Here is a 25,460-nt window from a genome sequence, read left to right as displayed (position 1 = left end):
CCTGAAAGAAATGGTTGGGACCCCAGCCCATCCACACCTCATCTCTCACCACCCCTCTCTTCACTTCTTGACTACCACCAAGTAGGCAAATAGCTCAGCTCTGCCGCAAACTCCCACCATGATGCTCTGCTTCATTACAAGCCAAAAGGCAACCAGGGACCTCTAAACCTGAGAGCTAAGAAAGCGTTCCTCGTCTTAAGTTGGCCACCTTACGTATCTGGATACAGTAACTAGACGCTGATTAACACAGAGTTAATGCTAACAGTCTCGTTTTATCAGAGGCATTCGAAGAAAGAGCTGGTGACAGGCCGTGCACTGAGACAAGATCAGGACCTGGGTAGCAGGGACTGATTGCTAAGAGGAACAGACAACCATGCAGAGCAGAGATGATTTGTAGATGAGCGTCACCAAGGTCCTCACTGAGATGGATAAGTCAGAGTGAGCAACCACCCTTGCCTGCCTGCCTCTTGTGGGCCTGGATGGACCCATGCTCTGCCCAGCTCCTGTCACCAAAGTGCAAGCAGTCTAGCAGTGGAAATTGTTATCAGTCTTGTTTGCCACTCGGCCTGAATACTCACTGAATAGCTGTCAGAAGAACGAATCAACCAGTGGATATGCAAAACGATATCACAAAAGTTCTATGACCCATATGTGGTTGAGTAAAGCAAGAGGAATCAGGATATTCAAGGACGAAGGGAACGTGTAGACAATTATGAGGGTTGCATAAAGGAGTCAGACTAGGTTGGAAATGAAGAGAGCCACAAAACATCTGCACACTAACAGTGGCAAGTCATTGTTTTGTGAGTCCAGAGATGATTTGGTGACTTGGGATGAATTCCAAGCAACCACAGGGAAGGTAGGACATCTTACAGCATCCCATAACTACAACTACAGGGGCTTAGACCCTTCTCTCTCTCTCTCTCTCTCTCTCTCTCTCTCTCTCTCTCTCTCACACACACACACACACACACACACACACTAAAAAGAACTTTTTATTGATTCCTTGTGAGTTTCACATCACACACCCCAGCTCTGCTCATCTCCCCATTCCCCCATATCTGCCCTTCATTCTTTGCAACTCTCCCCTCAAATAAAACACACATTGCAAATAAGGAAGCAAGCAACAAAACATGAAAAACACCTCATCTTGGCAGCTTTAATATGTTATAGCATGTCCCACAGGACACTCCTCTGTCCACACTTCACCTGCAAATGTTCTTTGTAATGAGTCATTGGTCTGGTTTGAGACCTCTGGACGCCGTGACACCATCAGTGTTGGGTCCTCATCGGGACTCTTCCCAGTTATGCTCTTGTTGCCCTGTGTCATGGAGATCCTGCAGTTTTCAAACACAGGACTGGCCTTGTCACGTGTCCCAGTCACTTGCAGATGATATAAATTTTGGAGTGGGCTAATTCAGAGCCCTGAATCTGGGCCGGGGTAGTAGCTGAGCCAATCCATGCCCCGGCACTCCATTATCCACACCACCAGGGCAAGTTCCCCAGTGCTGCTCTGGCCATGCTGTAATCAGCAGGGGGCAGGATCCGCTCTGCTGTTCTCATGCCTTTGGGACCACTCAACAGCACCCAGGCCCAGCACTCCACTGTGCTGCCCAGTCAAGATGCTGAGGCCACTCTCCCAAGTGCTGCAGCCTGTAAGGGACTAGGCCAGCTCTCCAGCTCTCATACCCTTGGGGCTGACTCACTCATGCCTTTACCATCAGAGCCAGCTCCATTATGTTGCCCAAGAGAGACTCAGGGCCCACTCTCTGGAGTGCTACAGCCAGTGAGGGGACAGAGATAGCTCTTCCACACTCATGGCCCCACGGCCAGCTGTCCTGCGACCACAGGTAGCAAGGGGTGGGGGAGGGCATCGCCCTGACACCCACACCATCTGATGCCACACCAGAAGCAGGCCCAGCTCTCCCATGCTTTCATCCTTGGTGCCAGCTTACCTGTGCCCCTCCACAAGAGCCAGCTCTACTGTGCTGTCCAGGTAAGGTGCGGGGCCCTCTCTCCTGAGTGCTGCAGCTGGTAAGAGGCAGGGACAGCTCATTCACTCTCATGATTCAGGGACCAGCTCTCCCTCCTGCCATAGACAGTGAGGAATGAGGAAGGGGAGGAAGGCATCTCTCCATCATCTGCACCGTCACCCAGCAGACAAGAGGCAGGACTGTGCTCATGCCCTTGGGACTGGCTCACCTGAAACCCCACATCCAGAGCCAGCTCTTTTATGCTGCCCAGGCAAGGTGCAGGACTTGCTTTCCTGAGTGTTGCAGGAAGTGAGGGGCAGGGACAGCTCTCCTGCTTTGATGACCTTGGGGCCATTCTCTTGCCTGCCATAGGTGGCAAAAGGCAAGAAGGGGGTATGTCTTTCTTGCCCACATCACTGTGCGGTAAACAAGTGGCAAAGTCGGCTCTCCGGTGCTCACACCCTTGTGGCTAGCTTTCCATATTCCTGCCATATTCTACTGTGCTGCTGAGGGGAGATGCAGGCCCTCTCCTGAGTGCTGCAGCTGGTAAGGGACAGGGCTAGCTCACCCACTCTCATGACCCCAGAGCTGGGTCTCCCCACTGTCACAGGTGGTAAGGAATGAGAAGGCATCACCCCCATGCCCACACCACCTCAGGGCAGGTGAGTTGTCCTCGGAGCTGGCTCACCTGTACTCCCTCCACCGTGGCCAGCCCTAATGTGCTGCCCAGGAAAGGTACAGAGCCTGCTCTCCCAAGCTGATGAGGGGCAGGGCTACTCTCCAGAGCTCATGGCCCTCAGCGACATCTCAGGCTGGGACCTCACCAGGGCTCCAAGTGGCGGGGCTGGCCACTCACACCAGGCTACTCCTCCCCACCCTCGAGTATCCAGATCCATGTCTCTTCATAAGGCTCAAGCTGTTCCACTCCTCCGTCTCTCCCATCTGATCACCTCACACTCACACATCATGGTGGCTCCCACTGCAGGCTGACCACACCGCCGGAGGGCTCCTGGATGATGGCATCCTTGGTCAGCACTGCACACTGTGGCAGCAGGTGGGTGCCTGTGGCATAGCTGTGCTGTGCACTGGAGCCTGTCTAGGGGCTGCACAGCAGTCTGCAGGTCTCTATCTTCTTCCTCCTGTGCTGTGCTCCCTGGATTTGATTTGATTGATTTGATTTGATTTGATTTGATTTGATTTGATTTGATTTGATTTGATTTGGAGTCCTACGCATAAGACAGTTTTGACCACCAAGCCAGGCATCAGGCTAGGATGAACAAAGGCCTGGTACCTGCTCTGCCCGACTGATCTAAAAACATCACAAACAAAGTGTCTTTGCCCATTGCCAGGGGGCTACACATTTTTTTTATCTTAAAACTTCAAAACTTGAAGCCTTATTGGAAATAGGAGATATGTAAGCAACTGTGAAATTAAAAAAGGCATCAAGACAAAAGGCCATGAAGAACAGAGCTGGATGTCAAGGAACTGTGCAACCAGAGCAGTTTAATTGCTTCTGTGGTTAGAGGGCCATGAAGCTGACCGAAAAGAAGCCAAACAGATTCTCCCCAGTCACAGAGACCGTGTACTTCCTGTGTCCTTGGGGCGTGAGGACTGTATCCACTCACAGATGGGGATCTGTTGAAGTAGATGAAAGATAAGTGGGGGCTTCCTAATTCCTTCCACTTATCCGCACCATTAAGCCAGCAGTGTCAATCAAAAGCAACATTATGAAAATCTGTCCAATTTACGTTCCAAGCGAGGGTGCCAAATGCTAAAGAAAATAGATTAGCAATTAATTTAGCAGTAGGGACCATACTGATGACGGGTTGCCTCAAATTTTCAGTTCAATAGCTGCTTCCCTGAAGGAACTGTTAAACATGAGAGCAAATATTTCGAAAATGAGAGCTTTATAAAAACCTCACCAAGAATATGCATCTGGGCTGAATTTTCTTGGTCATTAGAGTGTCCGACAATTGGTCAGCATGACTTTCCTGTGGCTTAAGTTTTCTCATGCACAAAATATGCACAGTGCCAGCTCTTCTCCTCATAGTGTGCCTGCATCATTAAAGGAAATGATACTTCTAAAATCCTCAGCACAATGTGACCATGACCTGGCACATAGTAAAGATTCAAGAAATTGCAGGCCTGGCTACAGTCATCTGTGATAACGAGGAAAGCCTAGGCTTGCTAGTTTACCTTCTTATATCCATTCATTAGCATGAACTGCTGAAGGCTGAAGGAGGGCCCTATACCCACTGAAACCTAACTTCCCACATGGCAGACTTTGGCGGTCAGGCCTTTTCGGGACTCATGCAAAAGAGCCCTCTCCTACATGAGGCTAACACCCTAACCAAAAGGACCTTGTGGCACCTTTCCCTCTTCTGCTATAAGACAATAAAGCAAAAAAAAAAAAAAAAAATTGGTCATCGATAACCCAAAAGAAGACCCTTGGACGATATTTCAATTTGTGGCACACTGGTTTGGGATTGCCCAGACTCCAGAGCTGTGAGGAAAGCTGTCTGCTGTTTGGAAGCCACACAATCTATGATTCTATGACACAGAGGTTCAAATGAGCCAAGACAAGAAGAGCAGTTCAAAGCAATCAGAGGCTTTCGCTTCAGGACAAAACCCCAAGTCACACACAATCTTAGAAACGAAGTAGAAAAAGAAACTCATTTATAAACGCCCTAAGAATGAAACTGTGTCATTTTGCTAGGGGCGTCTCATGACACTGTGCCGCAGATTTGGCAGCCTAATAATAACGATACAAATTTACAATTTGGGGGCCTAGAAGTTCTATGAAGACACTTCTGTGCAAAGTGTGAGTCATAACGGCTCTCCTACCTACAGTGTGCCTGGATCATTAAATGAGATGCAGAATCCTTAGCAAAATATGACCACAGCCTGGCATAGAATATAAACTCAAGAAACTGCAGGCCTGGCTAGAGTTATCTGTGACAACAAGGAAAACCCTGGGCTTCCTGTTGACTGTCTCACTTTGGCTAATCAATGCTCACCTTTTCCCACTATCATCATGTGGTTTTGGTAATGTATATTACCAAGTAGACATGCTCTTCATAATGGCACTATTCATGTCAGCCTAGCGCTCACTCTAGTGACATTACTTAATTTTAATCACCTTTTAAAAGATTCTTTGATAGTTAATGTGAGTCATCAACTTGGAAAGATTCACTCTGAATATGGATAATGCTAGTCCCAAGTCTCTAGGCTAGGGACTCTGATGAAACAAAATCAGGAAGAGACTAGTGTGTGCGTGTGTATGTGTGCATTTGTGTGTGTGTATGTGTCGGTGCTTATGTGTACGTGCATGTGTGTGCTCACATATGCATGTGGATATGTGCTTGTGTGTATCTGCATGTGCTTGTGCCTGTGTGTGCACATATGTGTGTGCATGTGTATCTGTGTGTTCTACTCTCCCTGAGCAGCTGTCTTTTGCTGTGTTACCATGGCCCACAGCATTTGGACTCCAGATTCCTTAGTCTTTAAACACTGATTCGAACTCACCTACAACAGAGCCCTAAGGAGACTGAGATTTCAGCCCGGCTGGAGTTTAATCCAGTGACTCAGCTATGTTCCTCTTTACTTGAAAACTGTGACGTTCTTCAGCTGTGCAATCTAAAGTGAAGGATACCCTTCGACACATGTTCTATCTATGAACACAGAACCCATGGTTGCTCTTCCTCAGCTGTAGAGAGATCAACTCCACACTGACCCCATATTAATTGGCATTATTTTTCACTTAAAATAGAAAGAAACAAAAAGGTTCACCAAAAATTGGAGAAAAATGAAGAGTTAGGGGAAAGAGAAATCAAGTCTAGGGCTATTAGGTTCGGATATGATTTCTCTTCCCAGGGCTGCATTGCCATCTAGTCATCTTTGTGAGTTATTGATAGGGTGAAAATGGAACCTGGCTATGATGGCTATCAGTTATGAGAGGGGCCTTCTAAGATAAGAGAAAGCCATTAGCATCTCCTGATGAAATCCTAGTGGCTTTGTAAGAAGAGAGAGACTAGACACACAGATGTATGTACTGCCCTGTCTCCTGACAGATGTCCTGAGTTACCTCAGGCCTCTGCCAGCAAGAAGGGCAACAGTATAACAGCCTCAACCAACTATGAGACAAAAGTAGTTCTCTCTCTCTCTCTCTCTCTCTCTCTCTCTCTCTCTCTCTTTCTCTCTCTCTCTCTCCTTCACTCTCTCTCTCCCTCCCTCTTTCCCCTTCCCCATTCCTCTTTCCCTGCCCCTACTCAAAAGTAAAATAAGTAAAGTGCAGGGACCCTCAGAGTTGGTTCAGGACCCCCAAGACCAAGTTCTCAGCACAAAGGAGACTTGTCTGCCGGAGAGGGACAGAGGGCAGGGAATAAGAAGATACAGAAGACGAGGAAGGAGAAGAAGGAGACAAGGGAGAGGGGAAAGGGGGGTTTGTCTTGGGAGATAACAACTGACTCTGGAAAGGCAGACCTGATCCATAGGTAGATGACAGTTTATAAAAGAAAAAGAGGAAACCCTATATTAGAATGGGGTATTTAATTCTAATTTGGCATGTTAATTAGGTAGGCCAAAGGCGGCTTTTGATTGCTGGACTTTAGTACTTTAATAGCTGGATGTAACTTTTAAACTCCTATTTTTAATGATGGCCCTTGAATACTTTAACCTCCCTTATAACCCACTACCCACCAGAGATAGTGGAAAAGAAAGGAGACTGGGGATGTGGAGCTGTTTAAAAGGTTCTTTGGGATAACTCCCATCTGTGTTGTCTGGAAATTGGCAGTTCAGTTCACAGGTTAGCAGTGGCAGCTAGACCCACTCGCAAACACCTACCTCATGGATATACCAGCAATTCAGTTCAGTAGAGTCAGGATAGCAAACACGAATTAGCAGTAGGTGGCACTACCTAGCAGAGACAACCATGCCTCAGCCTCAGCTTGAGTCAGCAGCAGGAGGGACCAGGAAGGGACACCATGAGAAGTTCTCGGCTATGCCTCTTTCAAGGTGTGAAGACCCATGAACATTGCACAGCTAGCTCTGTAAGAAAGCCTAGCTTAGCCTTGGTCACTGTCCCTCAAGTTCTACTTACATTCATTCAAACATCACATAAACTCCACTGGCATGTGTCTTGCCTCAGCACGTGTGTCTGTCTCTCAGCTGACAGCACTCTGCCAATCAGCCCAAGTCTACAGAAGTGGCAAGAAACTGCAGCATGCCACCAGAAGTATTTTGGTGCATTTCTCTCTATGGAGTCCTGACAAATGCAGCTCAAATACTATTCATTGTAAGGCAGACCAATAGATGCATATTGTTAGCAAAGAATCCTTCATCATGTGCCCTTTCACATGCTTGCTTTAGCAGAGCATCTTCTCTCCTGTGTCTGCTTCAGTGAAACTTTCCCTCATGAGTCTGCCTTAGCCTTTCAAACCCGTGTCCACATCAGCTAAAAGTTCCTTCACGTGTTTGCCCCAGCAAAACATCATCCAGCCGACTTTCAAAGAATCAAGTTGCCACCTTACCTGGACCTTGGTAGTCAGTCTCAGGAGGAGGGAGTGACCAAATAAGGGAATAGACCTTGGTTAATAGTTTTAGGAATGTAATCTTACTGTTTTTATCAAGACAGGGGGAATCCCGAAGAAGGGCAAGGCCCACCAGAGCCATGCTTTCAAGCTAGAGTCCCTTCAGCCTGTATTGAATATTTCACTATAGTTATGTGTGATGGTTTGTATATCCTTGGACCGCGGAGTGGCATCATCTGGAGGTGTAGCCTTGTTGGAATAGGTGTGACCTGGTTGGAATGGGTGTGTCACTGTGGGTGTGGGCATAAGATCCTCACCCTAGTTGCCTGGAAGTCAGTCTTCCAGTAGCAGCCTTTGAATGAAGACATAGAACTCTCAGCTCCTCCTGCGCCATGCCTGCCTGGATACTGCCATGCTCCCACCTTGATGATAATGGACTGAACCTCTGAACCTGTAAGGCAGCCCCAATTAAATGTTGTTTTTTATAAGACTTGCCTTGGTCATGGTATCTGTTCACAGCAGTAAAACCCTAACTAAGACATTAAAAAAATAAATAAATAAAATAAACAAATAAAACCAAAGGGATTCAAAGATTCTTGAAGGAGCTGAAGGAGGGGCAAAGTTGAAGTAAAAGAAAAATGGAAACCAGGAAAGTGGTACATTTTTAAATAAAAAGAAAAGAAAAATAACAGGGACCCTCAGCAATGTTCTAATAAAAGTTCACACAGAGAGAGAGAGGTAGAAGGAGAGGGAGAGGGAGAGGGAGAGGGAGAGGGAGAGGGAGAGGGAGAGGGAGAGGGAGAGGGAGAGGGGAGAGGGGGAGGGGGAGGGGGAGGGGGAGGGGGAGGGGGAGAGGGGAGAGGGAGAGGGAGAGGGAGAGGGAGAGGGAGAGGGAGAGGGAGAGGGAGAGGGAGAGGGAGAGGGAAGATAAAATAGAAGGAAAGAATTAAGAATTGTCAGGTTTTCTTCCCTCATACCGAAGAGGCCAAACAGTACCAAACACCACAGAAGACAATAGAATCACAGCACTTCAACACATCAAAAATGAAAAGTCCTAACATTTTGGGAAAGCCCAGTTTCCTCACATAGAAGAAAGAATCAGATTACTCAGAGTTCAAAACCCTGGGAGCCTTTACCTACAAAAGTTCCAGAGGAGGATGAGTTTTAATCTAACATCCTAGATGCAAAAAAATTCTAATTGAAAATAAAAGTGGAACATAGGTTTCTCAGACGGGGCAGACTTTCTCTTCCAGCAACCATTGCTACAAAAATTAGTTTCAGAAAGAAACAGCCTGGAGAGGCTGTCTCTGGACTCAGGAAGGTTGATGATGGAGGCGGAGGCGGGTATAACACAGCAAGGCAGGCAGTGTATGCTTTACTCTGTATCTAAGTGTCTATTTCCACGATCATTTGAAAGAACATATGTCTACCTGAGATTTCGACATCTCAGATGCCATACTCTGAAACCAGGTAAGCATTGCAACTTTAAATTTTCTTTTTAATCTTCCTGCTGTGATCACAGACCACCACACATATTTCAGTTTATTCAAGGCACACTAAGCCACCTCTCTACCTCTTAAGCTCTGTAAGCTAGAAGGCAGCAGGCAAGATGTAATGTCAAGGTTATATCCCCGTCTGGAGGCTCTTGGGAAAGAGAATCCATTGCCAGGTCTTTCCCTGTCTTGAGGTTTCTTACACCCTGGGTTTATGGGTGCCTCCCTCCATCTTCAGTGTTGGCGATGGTAAAGCTTCTCACACCATCCCCCTTCTAGCTCTGTGCTGCTCAGAAACGTTCTCTATTTTAAAAACCTGTGTCATTAGACTGATGAATCTTGATGGTTTCTTCTACCTCAAGCCTCTGTTGGCAAAGTTTTTATTTCTGGGTGAGATGATGCCTGCAGATGATTGGGTTTCTCATATTGACATCTTTGGAGGACCGTGATTCTGCCTTACACAGTTGATGATACCTGTGGATAAAAATAGAAATATTATTTTCCCTCGGGAACCAACCTTCAAGTTGTTTACACTTACTATCAGCGTACTCAGTGACAGCCAGGATTTTCCCTGACGCCATCTACGATTTTCATGGCACCAAAGAGTCACATTCCAGTGCCTTTAAGTTACTCCTAAAGAGTTTAGTTCATCTCACACTTACCTATGCCCAACCCCTTATTCTCGACTAGCAGAGAAGGAATAGGCTGGTTCTGTGCCAAAGACTCAGATCATGAAAGAGGTCATGGGGATTGGAGGGTAGAAAGTGTTGTGTTGTATAAAAAAGAGCCAGGATATGCTCTGTAATGGGCGATATGGTGAGGCAGGAGAGTGTACCTATGTGGGCCCATGCTGAGACATCCCTTCCCCCTGAGGTACCAGCCATACAATGGGAATAGTGTAGGATAGAGTTCATTTAGGACATGGGGGGGGGGTTGAGAAGAGAGTAGAGGCAGAGAGAGACAGAGACAGACAGAGAGACAGAGACAGACAGAAGGAGAAGAAGCCAGCTAAGACCATATGGAGAAAGAAGAGGGAGGGGGAAAGAGGAGAAAGGAGGTCAGGGGAAAAAAGAGGCAGAGAGGCAGAGAGAAGGGGTAGAGAGAAAGAGGAGGGGGCAAAGAGTCCCTTTTATTGCAAGCCAGGCATCCCTGGCTGTTGCCAGGTAACCATTTGGTGGCTCCTAGAAGGAATGATAACAGGAAGGCTAGATTTTATGTTATTTTTTTATTTTTAAACCAAGTTTTTAGTAATCATAAAGTGAGTACACATTCATTATAGAAAACTGGGGAATTTAGGGTGTTTTGTTTTGTTTCTTTTTAAGAAACCTGAATGTGACTTTCAGTTTCACCTGCATCCTTGTATAGATCACACTGTTGCCACAATCCCTCTGCCCTTCTAATACTGTCAGACATGAGCTCGTCTATGTAGACTTAAAGTTATCCTCTGTTGGTCTCCCCTCAGATCTCTGCTAAGATGTGAGAGCAAGCCTGCCTAGATAATCCAGAGCTGAACCCCCTAAAACAGCAAGCAGGAATCCTCATATGTGTACCACAGCAAGCCTTTGCAATACCGTTAAACACTTTCTGAGTGTTCCTAATGCTGGTCTGAATTCATCAGAACATTGACTTTACCCAACCACCTATAGGGCGTTGATGCTAAGAACACAAAACCTCACAGTATGGCACCTGCTGGGTGCTTTGAAGGTGACTCAGAACAAAGCCTTTCTGACTTTACCCTCCCCTGCTCTCTGCTCTTCTTTCTATTCCAAACCAGTTTATAAAAGCCAGAATTCCTCCTCTCCAATGCAAGCCATCAAACCTGGGAAAGGCAATCTCTGACCTTGTCCTTTCTCTACTGAAGGCCTTCATGTGACATTGGCCTGTCCCATATGTGAGAGAAATGAATTCTACACACAGAACCTAAGAAGGATCTGAACAGGCAGGCCCTTTGGGGTACCCCTACCTCCAGCTGTACCAGTAAGTCATACCTTTCACTCAATCACATTTCTACATTGCTATCCATCCCCCCACTAAGTCTAAATTTAATATTAGACATTTCCCTGGGCCTTTGCATCTTCTTTGCTCAAGCCTTTCATATCACATAAAACTTGGAGTAAACAAATTTGATGTTTATTTACTGATTAACCTGTCTTTTGATATGGGGGTGTCATCTGTGGCTTTCAGTTGATGATAAGGAAATGTACCCCTTGCTCATCCCCTTGGGGCCAAGGTTATAAACATCCCCACTTATAAATGAGCAGGCTAAGACTCAGTCTGTGTACTTCACTCAAGTCACTCACATAGGAAACTGCAAGGCTTGGGCTTCAGACATTTTTTTCCAACATCTTTGAGTCTCCAGCACTCCGGAGGCCCTAGGACGTCTTGTTCTTTCTAGAGATGATTCCTGTAGGAACTCAGTCAAGGGTATTTATAAAAAACTCTTTAATGGTGTTGAATCAGTAACATCAGGTAACGTTTTGAGTCTACACTGTAGGCTAGACGATGCACCAGAGGCATATTTAATCCACTCAACTGCTTTGTGGGGAAACATTTATAGATGAGGAAATGGAAGGTTAAGGAAAATCACTCCAGAACTTGTCCTTGGTCATACAAGAAGCAGAGCAAGGACTTCACCCTGGATCCGTCGTGGACCTAAGCCTGCTCTCCTGGGCAACAGCCTTTTTACTGATCTCAGAACTGCTCAGCGACTTATGTACATGCATGAAGCTGTGCAGTCGACTGCTGTAGAACTAGGAAGGAAAAACCTAACAGCTTGCACTGGTACACAAGAGGAGAGAATGGAAAAGCCTCTAAATTATATTTTGGGTCCTCACTGTGATTTTATAGGAAGAAGAACTGGAACCTCCAAGAGGGCTAATGAAATACAAAGCCATCCTGTGGCACGGGAAGGGGTGGCCACATGGGAGATGAACGATGCTAAGCCAAGGAGCAAAGCTATTCAAGAGCCAGGCAAGGCAGTAAAGCATCCAAGTGTGGGCACAGAGAGCTGACATATGCATCCCATGAGAGTCCAGAAAAATGAAGAGCTCAGCCCAGAGGATGAAACTACTCAACAGGGAGCAGAGGCACAGTATTTAGAGCATAGGCTACTTTGTTTAAATCAAATTCACTGCACAGAGGTGACTTTGGATCAAGCCTGCATCCTTCTCCAGGCTGGCCTGGAACTATGTAGCCCAGGCTGACCTCAGACTTTCAGTCCTCTCTCCTTAGCTTCCCACAGGCTGAGATTTACAGGTGTGAGCACTAAGAACCGCTTCAATATATGTATCAGGAACTGTAGGGTGGGACACGGTGGGTCAAGCTGAGGCAGGGCTCTACAAAGCTCTTCAAATTGGGAACTGCTGTTGACAGTTTCTTCCTTGGTAGACTATTCATCCGTAGAATCCAGGATCGGTCTGCAGAGGGACATAAAACAGGCAGACGATCATGTAGAGTGGGGTGTGGCGGACATCAGAGCTTGCTTGCTTCAAGTTTATTTTTAAATTGCATCTCTAGGGTTCTCTTAAAGGGCATCAGCCACAAGAGCTGAGACACAAGGGATGGAGGCGGAACATCAGAAATGGAAAGGCACAAAGGAGACAAGGAAACAGTCATTAGTGACTTCGTTTCTATCAACCAAAGGCCTGCTCTCTGCTGGGTTTGTTCAGCATTTCAGCAACTACATTTCTATCCAACGGTAACCAACCTGATTGTCTTCTTGTTGATATATTTCCACCTATGATGCAAGAAAAATGTCCCTTTTGAAGGACAGCAGTCATGAATAGAACACTGTGTGTGTCCCCTACCAACAATTCCAGGCTGCTGGGAGCAGGAACCTTAGAAAAGGTGGCTAGTCACTAAAGCACTGCTAAGCAAGCAAATACCTTCAGAAACCCTGGGATCTAGACTTCGGCTCCTCTTTTAACCTTGCAACGTAGACATTTTATTGGATTTTGTGTTTCTCAGCTTTGAATGGCTAAAAAAATAATAATAATAAGTTAACAGAGTCCTTCACTTAAAGACAATAACTTGCATGCTCTGTCTTCTATGTTTGATACTGTATTGGCAGTGAAATAAGTCCCATGTGTACATGTGTATGCAAACGCACCCAGAATGCCTTTTCACATTGGAAACACATGTGGCTGTGTTCTGCCTGGTAAGTGACTACATATTTGTAGCAATTGTCTGGCTGGCAGTTCAGCCCCTATGCTTTGTTGGGTACATATTTGCTTTGTTCAAAATGTGCCACATATTTCTGCTTACAGCATGGAACTTGGACTCCATGACAAAAACAGAACCAAATCATGCAAATGTTTAGACCGTACGACCTGAGGCCACGCCGAAAAATATTTCTCTCAGAGCTGCCTTTGCCTTCTTCTTTGTGGTTTTGGCATCACAGCTTGCCACCAAGTAATTAGCTCAGAAGTCTGTCATGATCAGTCCTCTTTCTTTGTCTGGGCTGAGGATAGTGAATTGCACCAAGTATAGTTCTAAATCCAGCTAAGTTGTATATCAGAGAGTCACTGCTATGGTCTTACATCATGACAGACAGCAAGGAAAAGAATGCCAGTAAAAGTGGAGCTCAAATTTGACGGCAACATCATTGCCTTGGTTGGCTTATTGGCTTCAAACTGAATGACTACTAATGTTATAGGGAAGGCTAAACTGTATGCAAAGCATTTCCATGTTTGGCACGTAAGAGGCACTCAGCAGAAGGGACTAAGTTAAACACTCTTGTTTTATGCCTTCAAGGACTTACCTTTATCAGAAAACTCATCACACTAATGTGCACTCATTCTGTTTACTTTCCTGTCACTTCATGCAAATAGGCTTAGTGTCTATATTTCAAGCACATAAATCAATGAAGTTTGTTGGATTGCAACGTGTAGAACGCTTGTCTTTGGCCATCAGCCCAACCAATGGTTATGCTGACACCTCCATCTGTTTCCAAATGGTCAGCTCTTTTCCTTGGCCATATCTTCTATTTTTTCCTGTTTATTGGTAAAATAGATATCTAAACCAGAGTTTTAAAAGTGTACCTAGACATGATTGTACCCTTAGAACTCTCGAATTGATGCTTGAAGTCCATGCCCTGGGCCGGTTTTCCTGGAACTCATAGCACCACCACTCTGCAGTGATAAAGTCTGTTATAGTTGTCTAGTTTTATGGTTTGAATGTGAAACGTGTGCCATGGATCCACAAGCTTGGACAGCTGGTCTCTGTGGCAGTATTTGGAAGGTTGTGGAACCATTAAGACAGTGGTTCTCAACCTGTGGGTCGTAACCCCCTTTGGGGCTAACATATCAAATATCCTGTCTATTAGATACTTACACTATTTACATTATGATTCACAACTAACAAAATTATAGGTATAAAGTAACAACTAAATAATTTTGTGGCTGGGGTGGGGGTGGGGGTCATGGCAACTGTATTAAGGGGCTGTAGCATTAGGAAGGCTGAGAGCCACTGCCATAAGAGGTGGAGTGGAGCTAAAAAGAAGTAGGTCACTGGAGACTGGGCTTCTGATTCTACAGCCTTGCCCTGCTTTCCCGTTCACAGTTGGCTTCTTGACTTTAGATACATTGTGACTAGCTGGCCTTCCCCCTGGGGCCTTGTCTTTCCTGCATGATAGAATGTATCTTCTTGAATTGTAGGCCAAAATAATTCCTTTCTTTCTTAAATTTATTGTTGCCAGGAATTTTGTGGCAGCAACAAGTAACTGACACCTGCTTATTGTGACAACCATGACATCAAGAGACTGAAGCAAAACAGATTCCTCCTTGGTCCACTCTGGGAGAAACCATGGTGACAAAATTCAGATACTCTTCAGAGGCAGGGAAACAGGGATAGAAATTAGCAAAGGCTCTTTGATTCTATAAGGTATCGTTTTAAAAAAACTGATGGGAAAACCCAATTCTATGCAAGGGAAGGAGTCTGGGAATCTCTAACTTGGTCACTCTGTTCCCCAAAGCAATGTGGTATGCAAGTGTCATTCAGAGAAGATGAAGGCTTCTGAGCTTAATGGATGGAAGGATCCACTCTAATATCCTGAAATACCAATAAAGAAGAGGGAAGTCTCATAAGACGCAGGAGCTCTGGAATTGCCGGTGGTGAGGCGGAGATGAGAAAAGGCACGACTGAGACAACATGAGATCCCGGTTGTGCCGATCAAACCCAATCCTTCGCCATCAGTGTGCAGTCCTCAAGTTTCTCAGTGACTTCAGACAAAGATCTGTGCCTTTTAAAAACAATAACAATAAGGTGTCCATGATGCGCTCACACTTCTACAGCGGCATAGAGGCAGAAACAGAACCTAAGTAACCGGTGCTACTACTGACGTCTCAGTTCGTGAATGGAAAGAAACTGGGAAAACAGAAGTCTCCAATTAGCATATGAATATCTGAAATATTTTGAAATACAAATGCTCCTGGTGCTTTTTAAAAAATTAAAATACCTGTGTAGTTTCTATTCAGTCAGTCACGAGCTCTTTAATTGCCTCTGACAGAAGGGAAGTTGTAGTCTCAAAACGTAGTTCTGAGAGGGCTGCAGCATGTGGCAAGATGCCAGCATGGCAAGATGATTGCTTTCCCAGTAACCAGCTTCGGCTCAAGAATGTACATGAACAATTTCGCTTCCTCAGGCTGACCACTTACTGATACAGTTTGAATCTGAAATGTCCCCACAGGCTCGTGGGCATTAGGATGTCAAGTTGGCAAGTGGTAGACTTAGGATAGTTAATCTACATCGTCAATTTGAGCTAGGAAATTGGTCAGGTGCATCTCTGGGGACATCAGCAAAGGCATTTGCAGAGGACATTAATCGAAGGGAGAAAACCCACCATGAATATGGACAGTCCCAGCTCCTGGGCTGAGGGCAAAGTGAGAGTGTCAGCCCAGCACTGCCATTTCCCAGTCCTCTTCTCTCTCCTTCCTGCTTCACCTCTGCTTCATGCTACTCTTCCATGATGCTCTGCCCAAGTGTGTGGGTCCAAGTAACCATGGACCATGCCCTGTAAGACCATGAGCTGAAATGAGCCTTTACCATTTATTTCTCTCTGGTATTTTTGTCACAGAGATGCAGAAAGTAAGCGACACACACGAGGCTGCAGCTACAACTTTGTCTCCGACCTTGTGTGTTCAGAAGCCATCTTGGCAATAGACGCTCCTCTCCAAGTCAGGCATCCCACTTTCCATATTTGATGTCATGGGTGCTTTTGCTCTGGGAGCTATTTCTAAAAGTCGATCTAAAGCTCTGCTATAAAAACATTTGAAGCAGTAAAATTATCCCATCATCATCATCAAGCACAAGAGTCTAGAGCAGGATAACTCTAGAAAACATTGTAGAGTTTCTAAAACGATTCCAAAAGTATAAAAGGAACTAACTGTTCAATTCTTCTGAAACCACCCCTACCCCCAGCCCATCCCCCAAAAGAAAGAACTCTGTTGAACTGTCTTGACAAGGACAACATCACCCTGATATTAAAACCAGGCAAAGACACAACAAAAAGGGGGAAAAAAAACTACGTGGTAAGATTCACTGGTGAATAAAGAAGTCAAAAAATGTCAACAAAACACTTGCGAACAGAATCCCACAGCACTTCTGAAAAGGCCATACATAATAATCAAGTGGGATTCATCCCGAAGATGTAAGAAATGTTTAACACTTGTAAATCAATAAATGCAATGCATCTCATTCAGAGAATGGAGAATCAAAGCTATATGAGCGCCTCCAATAGATGAAGAGAACCTATGGTCAGATTCTACAGTCTTTCATAATTTAGAAAAAAAGCCACTTAAGTTATGCATGGACAGACAATACCGGAGAATACTAAAAGCCAGGTGTGAAAAATTCACAGACAACACCATTCTGAACAAGGAAAAGCTAAAATTATTTCCTCTAAGAACTGTATAAGATAAGGATGTCCACAGTCACTGTTCTCATGCAATATGGTATTAAATGTCTCAGTTACATGAGAAGAAATGAAGTACATCAGAATTGGAGAGAAAGAACAAAATTATCCAAGTTTCAATTTGGCATCATTTTATGTACAGAAAAGGTAAACACGCCAACAAAAGGTGTTACAACTGATAGATGAATCCAGTGAAGTCGAAGGATGCAAAATCAGCGCAGATACAGCAGTAGCATTTTAGGCACCAATAACTTGCTTAAAAAAGATTAATAGAATATTCATACCATTCCAAAGAAAAGTTTAGAATTAAATTTAGCTAAGGAAATGAAAGGTATGTGCATATGTGCACTAAACGTGGTATTGTTACATGAATAAAGGGTGTGACAACAAGAAAAATATATCCCATGGTTACAGATCAGAAGAATTAATATTGTGAAAATGATCATATTATCCAAAATTATACAAAGGTTTAATTTAACCCCACCGAGATACCAAAAATAGTCTCACAGAAATAAAAGTTTCCCAGAGTTCATCTGGAACCACAAAAGATCCAGATTAGCCAAAGCAGTTCTCAGGGAGGAGGAGATGGAAGAGAGCACAATCCTGACTGAAAACAGATTGGACTAAGCATAAAAAATGCTTGCCCACCTGACCAACAGCCTGCCTGACCACCAGCCCGCCTGACCGCCAGGGTTAACTAACCCAGATGCCATCCGGGCCTGGATCCAGCACTTTGTTTGAGCTGGTCCACCCCAATATCTACCTATGAGCTTATGGAGCAGGTGGAGAAGTCAGTCCTACAGAAACAGAGCCACGGAATCTCCACAACTCTGGGCAACAGCAGGATGCCCAAAAGGACTCTCAGCAATGATCTAGTATTGATGGTATGTCAGAACCATAAACAGCAAACCAGACCAACAACTCGTTACAATGAACATCTGCATGTAAAGCTATTTGGGATGTGTGTGTGTGTGTGTGTGTGTGTGTGTGTGTGTGCTATGTGACACACTGCAGCTTCCAATTCCACTACAACAAATAGATATATGAGGGGGAGGTAGGAGAAGTGGAGGGATGGAACAGTGTGTGCTCAGTGAGAGAAGTTAGAACTAGGGACATTACAGTTGTGACAAATGTGAGGGAGGGAAGGCTGTGGTTGGTCGACTGAGGAATGAGTCATTACCCAGTAGAGTCAGGAGGGTGGTGTTCGGCAGCCTGGAGCTTCTACAAACTCAGCCTCCAAACAAACTGCCCACTGCTGTGATCATCCTGGCTCTGAGCAACAACCGAGTGTTTGAGATAAAGACTGGTTCATTCTCTGGATTGTGCCTCCTTGAAAGACCTCCATGGTCCGTACTTCTCTTGGAGGCCATGCTGGTTGGATGGGTCAGTGCTATTGTCAGAAATCATGTAGAAGCTCAGGATCTGTGCTCCCGCAGGCTACTTTTGCAGTGGTATGAAAGACTGTAGGCACGCAAATGAGGAAGAGAAACAGAGACGTTTTCTGTGACAAGCCCGTCTTCACTCAACACTCCCTCCAAAAAAAAATCCCATCAGTCTACAAAGAAAGTCACCAAGGAGAACTTTTGAAGAGGGTGGTAAAGGGGCTGGAGAGATGGGCCAGTGGCGAAGAGCACTTACTGATCTTGCAAAAGACCCAGGGTCAGTTCCTGGCACCCACATGGTGGCTTACAACTGTCAGGGTTCAGTTCCACAGTGTCCAGTGCTGCCTCCTGACCTCTACAGGCATGCATATGGTGCGTAGATATAGATACCAGCAAAAGTAGTCACGTAGATAAATAAATCCCAAAAAATAAACAAACATCGTGATAAGGATGCTAAAGTGCAGATCCCCACATTCAATGGCTTCTGGTGCAGATGGGGGGTAGGGATGAGGGGTGGGGTGTGGATGGGGGTGGGGGTGGGGGTGGGGGTGGGGAGGACACAGGTAGGGAAGAAGCCAGTTTTCTTTAGGGGGCTGGCCACTGAGAGTCTGACCGTGTCTCAGTGAGTAGGTGGATAGCACAAAATGGGCTTGTTTTGTTTCCTTCCTTCCTCCTTTTTTTTGGGGGGGGGGGGAGGAGAGAAGAGGGAAGGTCAAGGGTAGAGGAGCAGACATAGAAGGACAGGCAAGGGTATGTGATGGGTACATGATGTGAAACTCCCGAAGAATCAATAAGAAATATGATGTTGGGGAGAAATCAGAAGGACCATAGAAAACAAATCACAAGACCGGGTGTGGTGGTACACACCTTTAATCCCAGCACTCGGGAGGCAGAGGAAGGCGGATTTCTGAGTTCGAGGCCAGCCTGATCTACAAAGTGAGTACCAGGACAGCCAGGGCTATACAGAGAAACCCTGTCTCAACAAAAAAAAAAAAGAAAGAAAGAAAGAAAGAAAGAAAGAAAGAAAGAAAGAAAGAAAGAAAGAAAAATAAGAAAGGAAGAAAAATAAGAAAGGAAGAAAAGAAAAGAGAAGAGAAGAAAAGAAATCACGGGGTGTGGAGGCAGACACCTGTAAGATGAACATTTAGAGGTAGAGGCAGGATCGAGAGTTCAGGGTCATGTGTGGCTACATAGCAATTTGAACCTAGCCTGTGCTATATGAGACCCTATTTCAAAAGAAAAAAAGAGAAAAGAAAAGAGAAAAGGATTTAAAGATCTGAACAGTTATTTCCATGTAAATGCTCAATTTAAATACATGGTAATCCCACCACTCTAGAGACAAGAAGGAAGATCACAAGGCTGGGGGCAGCCTGGGCTACATACTGAGTTCCATACGAGTTTGAATTACACAGTGAAACTTGCCTCATTAAATAAAGCCTGTATTCCTCCCCAAGAGAAAAAGTCAGTATCACTAGTCCTCTAGGAAATTCAAAATTATGATGCTGGTGAGGATGTTAAGGAAAGGGCCCTCCCACATGCTGTGGGAGGAGGTATAAACTAATACTGTCACAGCAGAAAACACCAGGAGATTCCTGACAGAGCTGAAAGCAGAATCCATGGGAGCCACTGGTCCTACCATTGAGAATAAATCCAAAGTAAACAGAATCATGTGTAGAAGAGGTCTGCACACGCTGCTGTATTTCTTCCAGGACTCCTTACAACGGCTAAGAAACAAAAGCAAACAAGGTATCCATTAGCAGACAATTGAGTAAAGCGAATATGGTATATGAGAGTTCTATAATGGAATTTTATCCAGCCATAAACAGAATGAAATGCTGTTGATTGAAGCTGTGTGGGTATGACCGGAGGTTATTTGGTTAAGTGATATAAGCCAGATGCAGAAAGACCAACACTAGAGGCTCTCTCTCATTTATGTAAACTGAACAGCTAGCCTCATTGAAGAATAGAGAAATAGTGGTCACATGAGACCTGGAAGGTGGGAGGGAGGGAAAGAAGTTAGCCACAGCACATTGAAATGCAGAAGGGATGGCTGGCTCTGGGGTTCTATATGCTCAGTGCAGGGACTATTTACTACAGCAGTCAATGGTAGATTGAAAACTAATGGGAAAATGGAATCCAGACTCTCCAGCCCATGGAGATAATTAACGTTTTAGGAATTGGAAGTTCTGGACACCCTGATTTCATCAGTACACATTGTATGCATTTACTGGGTTACCAGAATGTACTCTATAAAGATCTAAAATAGGGCTGGCAAGATGACTCAGCGATGAAGTCACTTGCTGCCAAATCTGAAACCTCCAGCACCCGCATGGTGAAAAAAGAGAACTGATTCCTGCACGTTGTCATCTAGACATCCAAACTGACACCATGGCTTGCCTGGAAAGCCCACACAAGCATGCCTGAATACACACACATAAACACACACAGAGAGAGAGAGAGAGAGAGAGAGAGAGAGAGAGAGAGAGAGAGAGGGAGGGAGAGAGGGAGAGAGGGAAAGAGGGAGAGAGAGAGAGAGAGAGAGAGAGAGAGAGAGAGAGAGAGAGAGAGAAAGAGAGAGAAAGGCAGGTTGAAGGAAGTAATTAAAGAATCCGGGGCTTGCAGTTATGTAGTTAGGAATGTGTGTGTGTGTGTGTGTGTGTGTGTGTGTGTGTGTTTATGCCACCTCAGCCCACTGCAACTTAAAACTCTGTGTTTATTGTAAATATCTCCTATCACATCATTTTCATAAAGGTTTTGAAAATAAACCCCATATCAGATCCATACAATTATTGTCCTACAAAACTGTCACATTCTAATGCTTTGAAACTCCATTATTTTTCAAATATAAGAGAGAGTCTTGCTGGCCTAGAATTAACTACATAAATAGACCAGACTGGTCTTGGATTTGTGCCAAAACTCCTGCCTCTGCCTTCCTAGTGCTAGGACCACAAATGTGAGCTGATGTGCCCGGCTTCCCCTTCCAGACTGATGATTGATTGATTGATTGATTGATTGATGATTGATGGCTACAGCCTGCTGTGTAGACGCTGGTATACAGAGACTTTGTCGTTATTCTGAATTGAGATTTCTCTTACAGATTTCCATCTTTTTACAATGCTCGCAGAATAGCACGGCGATTCGATGTAGCTCTTGGGATGAGATCCCAGTTTGGCCCTCCTCTCAACCACAGAACTATGCACTAGAGAGCTCAGCCTGTGCTCTGTAAAATGGGGTCAATAATAGCTGCCAGTTTAATAGGATTTGGTAAGGATGATCAAATAACACACAGAAAGTATTTTGCCCTGTGCACAGTTCCCAGGAAGTGCTCAGCAGTCATTGATAACAGTAATTAAGGTAAATGACCATGGTTGTAAAGAAGAAAACATTAGTCTAAACATTAAGGCTCCTGATGCTCCTACCCAATGCATCGTCATCCGGAGTCTATCACAGCATCACTTACAATGCTTTATTTCAGTCTGGTTATGTACTGACACTGTTTAATATTGGTACCACATTTCACATTGGCTTCTAACTGCCTTCACTTTGCATCAAAGTGGCAAAGTTGAACAGCCACACCCTGACTCAGTGTGTCACTGGGCCACAGCCCTCTTTGGAAGCCTGTGCACTATGGACACTAAACACACACACACACACACACACACACACACACACACACAAAACAAAACATGCCTTCTTCCTGGCACCATTAAGTCAACAAACCTCCCAGGAGAGTGATTTTTAAAAATGTGGTTGCCGCTGCCTTAATGAGGACATGCTCGGAGCCCAGTGTAATCTTATAATGTGCTTAGGGCCCCTTGGAATTCACAGGAATTAGATTTGGTAACAGTAGATCTCCGTTTCTCAAATATTAGCAATGTAATTTACAATAATTGTCTCTGATTTTAGCTGATGACATTGAGAATTGCAAGCATTATTGTGGCGGTGTTTATAATTCAGCGATGTTACCACAGGAATCTGCTTTTCAGCTGTTGGAGGATGCGTGTGGAGTCTGCTTTTGTTAATATAGCACACGCCACGTTTTCCTTAAGGCCTTTTATCAGACTGTTACATACATTAGAACACACGCAAAGTGTGTTTCCACATAACAACCTAAAAGGCAATGTCTACTTGATCATTCTAACACACATAAATTCCTTGTCCCCATGTTTTCCACAAAGCTCTCCAGTTATTCAAAATGTTTGCTCTCTAGTCAAACTTCTAACAGCCCCAGCTGGGAGACTTCACCCAGGGAGATGTGAACAAGCCTCAGTTCTCTCCAGGCAGGAATGGATTATGACCCAGTTTAGGTTGGTGAACCAATTTTCTTATTGAGGTTACTCACAGGGGTATGAGTGACAACCGCAGCCGCAGCACTGAAAACCCAGCCTACACAGGTGACTGCAAGCTGTGTGTCTGGAGTTCGCTGTAGTTTGCAGGCAGCTCCAGGGAGAGTCTCTTCTCTCTAGCAATTGCTTACTGCTCAGCCTCAGGGAAGGGCTTTGGGAACCCTGTGACTCAGTGACTCCCCACCCTAAACCCCAGCCTCCAATCCCCCTTTCCCTTGACCCCTGCCTCCACACCTAGACCCACCTTCTTAGCTCCTTGAGTCTTCTTGTGCCCCTCTGCCCTGCCCTAGGAGGGAGTGCTTCAGTTTGGGAGTTCCACAACAACTCAAGTGCCAGGATGACCTCACCATCAGAACAGCCAAGAAAAAAGAAGCCTGAAACAGAAGACAGAAGTTTTAGCAACTCACAGATTTCGATTTTCAGGAGCTGTGATCTTTAGAGTTTGTGGTGATGCTCTAATCAGAATACTTCTTCATAATTCGTGATGAAATCCAAGTACTACCACAACACTGGACAATGGGACTTTCTAACCAATGGCTAAACATTCATCCCCCGGCCACAGGGCCTTTGCAGTGTTGTGCCCAGAGGTCTTCTCTTAAATGTTCTTTATCACTAACTCCCTCGGTTCCCTCTCTGCTTTTTCTCAAATGTCACTTACCAATGAGTTGCTTATCCTGACCCTTGTGCTCATAGTTAACGCCCCTCATCTTCTACTGTCCTCCATAGGGCCAATTTCTTGTTAGAGTCCTATATAATCAATGTATTGTGTGTACTGATTTGTTTCTTTCTGCTAAGATGAGAAGCTGCATGGTAGGAAGGGTATCTGTCTGGCTTGTTCACTGCCCCATCTTAAGGATGTCTGAGAGTACCTAGCATAAAATTGATCCTACGGAAAAGTCTGTCTAGTGAGTAGGTGATTGGTAATGCCCCCAATATCTAGAGGACTATGTGGATACCCAGAAAGAAGTCTACTTGTCTCTGCCTCCTTCGCTATAGGATCTAGCATTCCAGAAACGCTGACGGTTGCTAGAAGAGGACCGCGTGCTAAGTCATCGGTTCTCAGCCTGTGGATGGAGAACCCTTAGGAGTCACATGTCAGATGTTTGCATTATGATTCATAATAGTAGCAAAATGACAGTTAGGAAGTAGACACAGAATAATTTCATGGCTGGGGGTCACTATAACACGAGGAACTGCATTAAAGCATTAGGAAGGCTGAGAAGCACTGAGCTAAGCAAACATTGATAGTAGTTAGTCTAAAGACATCTCTAAACTCAGCATCGTTCCTCTTCCCTTCTGAGACAATCAGACAGAACTCATTCAGCATGAGGGCAGGGTCCTTTAGGGGCCAGTGGTTCTGATAGTCGGCATCTGAGTTATTGATATAGCAAAGTAAATTAGCCAAATATATTCACACATTCAATAAATAAGTGCACACGCACACACAAATGTCTTAGAAATTTACAAATAGTAATCAATGTCTGAAAATCTCTCATTTCTCATCAATGGTAGATAAAACAAATGGAAAATTGTACATCTTTTTCATTTTCTTCACTTATTTTTAAAATTGGTGACTGACTACTTTTGAAGTCTCTTACGAGATGCAGTAACATGCAGTATAGAAACGGAAGCTTTGGAAGGGATGAAAATGTATTTGCAGATGGTATTTCATATGTTTACTAATAAGTAGTGAGTGAATCCTGGTGGGACTCATAAACCTTGCTCACGTGGGAGGTCGCGTTCTCATGGAGGTGATAATTGAAGGCAGGATTCATGTGTGTCTCAGAAGAGGAGACCGCAAAGATCTGGCTTAGACTTGAATACAGTTTGTCCCCACAAACATCCATGTTGAAACCGGACTGCTGGGTTGGGAGGTTGGGACCTTTAAGAAGTGATCGGGACTTTAAAAGAGAGCTCAATGTCTTTCTTATGAAACTGGATTGTTTATTTATTTATTTTCCTCCTGGAAAAAAAGGTCAGCGCCTTTGTTCCTGTCCTCTCTCTGCGCATGCTCCCAGTAGCCCCACTGCTCTCCCGCTGAGGCCCTCACCGGAAGCTGAATGTGTGTCAGAACCTCCTCGCTCTCGGAGTCGCTTCAGCTCAGATCGTGGTCAAAAGAACCATCTTTCCTTTATAAGTTACCCAGTCCCTAATCGTCTGTTATAATAAGAAGAAACAGACTAAAACAGGCTATAGATGATGGGGAGACACTTCTATCGGAAGGAAAAAAACCAAAGTTCTAGCCTTTCATTTAATTAATTCATGATCTGGGAGAGCTGCTGAGGCAATCCTGAAAAGAGGCAGTTTTCTCACTTGTTGGAAACTTAAGAGATGGTTACCCTAAAATGCCTCCCAGTAGCAAAATTCTGCCACTATTTTCTTTTTGTTTAGACTTTTTATTTATTTTATGTATGTGAGTACATTGTTGCTGTCTTCAGACACACCAGAAGAGGGCATTAGATTCCATTACAGATGGTTGTGAGCCACCATGTGGTTGCTGGGAATTGAACTCAGGACCTCTGGAAGAGCATCAGTGCTCCTAACCTCTGAGCCACCTCTCCAGGCCCCACTCAAACTATTCTTTATCACGCACGTGTGATTTCTGTTCTTCAGTTTCATCCCACACTCTAATTGCTTTCTCATTTGTCCTAAAAAGCTGGTTCCGTACAGACTAAGCACTGTCTTAAATACTATACATAATATTAACTTATTTAACCTCCATAAACCCTCTATGGTCTGGACAACACCCAATGTTACACTCGATTTATAGATGAGGAACGAAGTCACAGAGTCTTCTGAGAATTATCTGAAGCTTACACTACACACACAAGG

The 25,460-nt window shown here is 44.8% G+C and overlaps 2 long non-coding RNA genes across 2 annotated transcripts; both read right to left on the bottom strand.

Moving 5' to 3' along the window:
• Positions 1-1,290: 1,290 nt before the first annotated feature.
• On the bottom strand, positions 1,291-4,003 carry Gm40439. The gene is made up of 3 exons (XR_872807.1): positions 3,893-4,003; positions 1,953-2,086; positions 1,291-1,334 (listed from the first exon to the last, which is right to left on the bottom strand). It is a non-coding gene; the product is annotated as a predicted gene, 40439 (long non-coding RNA).
• A 4,975-nt stretch (positions 4,004-8,978) lies between these two features.
• 4930404H11Rik (RIKEN cDNA 4930404H11 gene) lies at positions 8,979-24,505 on the bottom strand. The gene is made up of 3 exons (NR_045941.1): positions 24,356-24,505; positions 22,873-23,002; positions 8,979-9,465 (listed from the first exon to the last, which is right to left on the bottom strand). It is a non-coding gene; the product is annotated as an RIKEN cDNA 4930404H11 gene (long non-coding RNA).
• Between the last annotated feature and the right edge of the window lie 955 nt (positions 24,506-25,460).

This window comes from Mus musculus, chromosome 12 (assembly GCF_000001635.26).
Source record: "Mus musculus strain C57BL/6J chromosome 12, GRCm38.p6 C57BL/6J".
NCBI lineage: Eukaryota > Metazoa > Chordata > Mammalia > Rodentia > Muridae > Mus > Mus musculus.
The sequence above is the reverse complement of the archived record's forward strand: the minus strand, read 5'-3'. Positions and strand labels throughout refer to the sequence as shown.